Source organism: Pinus tabuliformis, chromosome 7 (genome assembly GCF_031772625.1).
Source record: "Pinus tabuliformis cultivar Carrire ecotype Pingquan chromosome 7, CPIR1, whole genome shotgun sequence".
Taxonomy (NCBI): domain Eukaryota; kingdom Viridiplantae; phylum Streptophyta; class Pinopsida; order Pinales; family Pinaceae; genus Pinus; species Pinus tabuliformis.
In genome coordinates this window covers 49,758,275-49,761,217 of record NC_142293.1, presented here as the reverse complement: position 1 = coordinate 49,761,217, position 2,943 = coordinate 49,758,275, and the positions used below count along the sequence as shown (strand labels likewise).

Below are 2,943 nucleotides of genomic sequence, written 5' to 3'. Positions count from 1 at the left end.
AGCAAGGATTTTGATCCTAGTTTGTACAAGAGCATAGTTGGCAGCCTCATGTATTTGACTGCAACTAGGCCGGATATAATGTATGTTGTTAGTTTAATTTCCATATTCATGGAGAGGCCAAAAGAAGCACATTGGCAGATAGAAAAAAAGATTCTGAGGTATGTTAAAGGTACTAAAAGGTTTTGCATTTTATATACTACTTTAGAATGTTCAAATTTAATTGGATACACTGATAATGATTGGGCTGAAAGTGTAGATGATCGGAAAAGCACATCCGGTTATGTTTTTCACATGGGTTTAGGGGCCATTTCATGGGCTTCTAAAAAACAGCCTGTTGTAGCATTGTCTATAGCAGAAGCAGAATATGTGGCAACTACAGCAGCAACATGTCAAGCAATTTGGATGAGAAGGATGTTAAGGAGTTTATGCCAAGAGCCAAGAAAAGGAACTGTGATTTTTTGTGACAATAGCTCAGTTATTGCTTTATCCAAGAATGTTGCGTTTCATAAGAGAACGAAACAAATTGACACAAAGTTTCATTGCATCAGGGAATTGGTAAACAATGGAGAAATTATTTTACAACATTGTAGAACTCAGGAGCAGGTTGCAGACATTCTAACTAAGCCATTGGGACAGAAAAGTTTTGAATTTTTGAGGAAATGTCTGGGTATAACTGATAACCCAACAATTGAAATTAAAGGGGAGTGTTGAAATTATAATTTCAATTGCCACGTACTTTTCCGGAAAACCGCTAGTCTCTTTTCGCACCACCTTTCACCAAGCAGTGGTATTCTCCAGAGGGGCAGCGACAACATCCATCATTTGACACGTGTCTCGTAGTTTTGCAAAAGTGGTTTTTTTCTGGAGCATAAAGTTCGACAGAAAAGGGTTGTGCGATATCACTGTCAACCTTCCGATTGAAAGCAAGGGTGACCACCTTCGATTGAAATCAAAGTTTGCGTACAAACCTGCACATGGAGTTGACGTGAAGCAAATTTTTGTTTGACCTCCGATCTTATCAGTAAAGCAATTAATGTAATTTACTATGGTCATAAATTGTTGGTAAATGTTTTTAATTTTATTGTTTTTTATTATGTACGGGAGTATGGCAAAATTAAAAATGTATGATCATGTTTTTTATTGTTAAAAAGTATATGTAATGTAATATGTATGTAGAAGCGTGAAAGCGTGAGGTCTTTTTTTGTTGAGTGAGTATATAGGCAGCAGCGCATATGGTATGTGTATGTTGTTCATTGAAATGTAAGGGAGACACAACAACACAAATGTACACAGCAGTGTGTTGATTTTTCAGCAGAAACAGAGTGTTTTGTTGTACACACAAGAGTGTAAAATTTGAATGAAGAGACAGAGTGAATTTTTTTTGTGCATTTGAAGTGTTCCTGTATAATCCCTCTATAATCCCTCTATTAAGAGGAAGATCCTTTTTGTAACAGGCAATCTTTATTAATGAATATAAAGTTTTTAATGTGTGTGTAAAACTATGTTCTTCAACAAACAGTGTTAGCTTCCCTGTGCAAAACAGAGCATTATTCTATGTTCGTTTTTGTTCTAGAATTACCAGAAATTCCCAACATGACAGCTGCCAATTTTTGCACAAGAACTATGATGTATGTAAAACATTTTCTTATTGAAATGTTGTGTTTTTATTCTCTAAAAGAAATAAAAAATATTGGGAACATGGAGAATTAGATTTAATAATCAATGAATATGAATCTGTCATGTTTGCAGATTTAGCTCGATTTATTATTTTTGAGAGATATAAAGGAAGTCAACTATTTTTCATAAATATAAGGGAAGTCAATTTATTGATATTTCAAAATTCAATTGTTTGATTTGTTTATATTGATTGAATTTTGAAAATATATAATTCAATTACTCTAAAATATATAATTCTCCGCTACCATGAAATAGTTATAAGCTGATATAAACAAAACAGATTTCTGGATGATAGAAAGTTTACAGTGACGAAGAAAGGTTCGCTGGTTATCGGTACACCTTTGGTCAGTGATATTTTTATATAACCTGTGCATACTTTTCACACTATGGTGCGCTTTACGTTCCTTTTACACATTGAAAATTTCCAGCCTAAAAGTTAAATGTCTTGGTTCTTAAAATTTCTGTCACTCAAACCTAATTCTCAACACACCTGTCTGATAATATTCGAGATATTTGGTAAAAGGGACAGTTAGGGCCGAGCTTAAATATTCTTTTTACGATATGTGCATAAATTAACGCAGTCATGTCACTGTCATGGAAGATCTTAAGTAGCGAGATATTCCAAAAGACTGAGATTCAAGGCCACTGTTTAATAAAAAGATTACAACCTACTTGCAAAGAACAGAGAAAATTGTACTTTCCTATGCTCCTCTTCTACCGACCATTGCGGCTGGCTCCCAAAGCAGAGCTCCTCGATGATTTGTAGTTGGGATACGGCACGTCGCCTGCTTCATTGCACTTCAAGTCCTCTATCAGAATCTCATAATGTTTTTTCACTTCCTCTCGCGATTTACCATTAACCATGGAAGCAACATCATGCCAACGGTCGGGACTGTCTCTGTCATAAAGAACCAACGCATTCTCAAATTGTTTGTTTTGCTTAGAAGTCCATGAAGAATGCCTTCCTGACGAAGAAGTTGATTAAGAATCCATGGCGCTCTTACGCCTTGAACTGACACTTTCAGGCACAACGAATTCAATGGCAATGTTTACAGAGGAGAAAAATGCTGCTCTCGTGTATGTTCGACTGACCTTTCAACAATATTAACATCTGAGATGACAGAAAACAAATACCCAACTTAAACTTTTGGACAAAAAGCAAGAACCCGACATACACTTTGTGGCGAAAAACAAAGACCCAACAATGACAAAATATAGATTGGAGTGAACTCGATATAATTTTATATTAACACTTGTGCCAAATTA

The 2,943-nt window shown here is 35.3% G+C and overlaps 1 pseudogene; it reads right to left on the bottom strand.

The window, feature by feature from the left end:
• Positions 1–2,391: 2,391 nt before the first annotated feature.
• LOC149245162 (protein RADIALIS-like 3 pseudogene) lies at positions 2,392–2,670 on the bottom strand (annotated as a pseudogene).
• Positions 2,671–2,943: the final 273 nt, after the last annotated feature.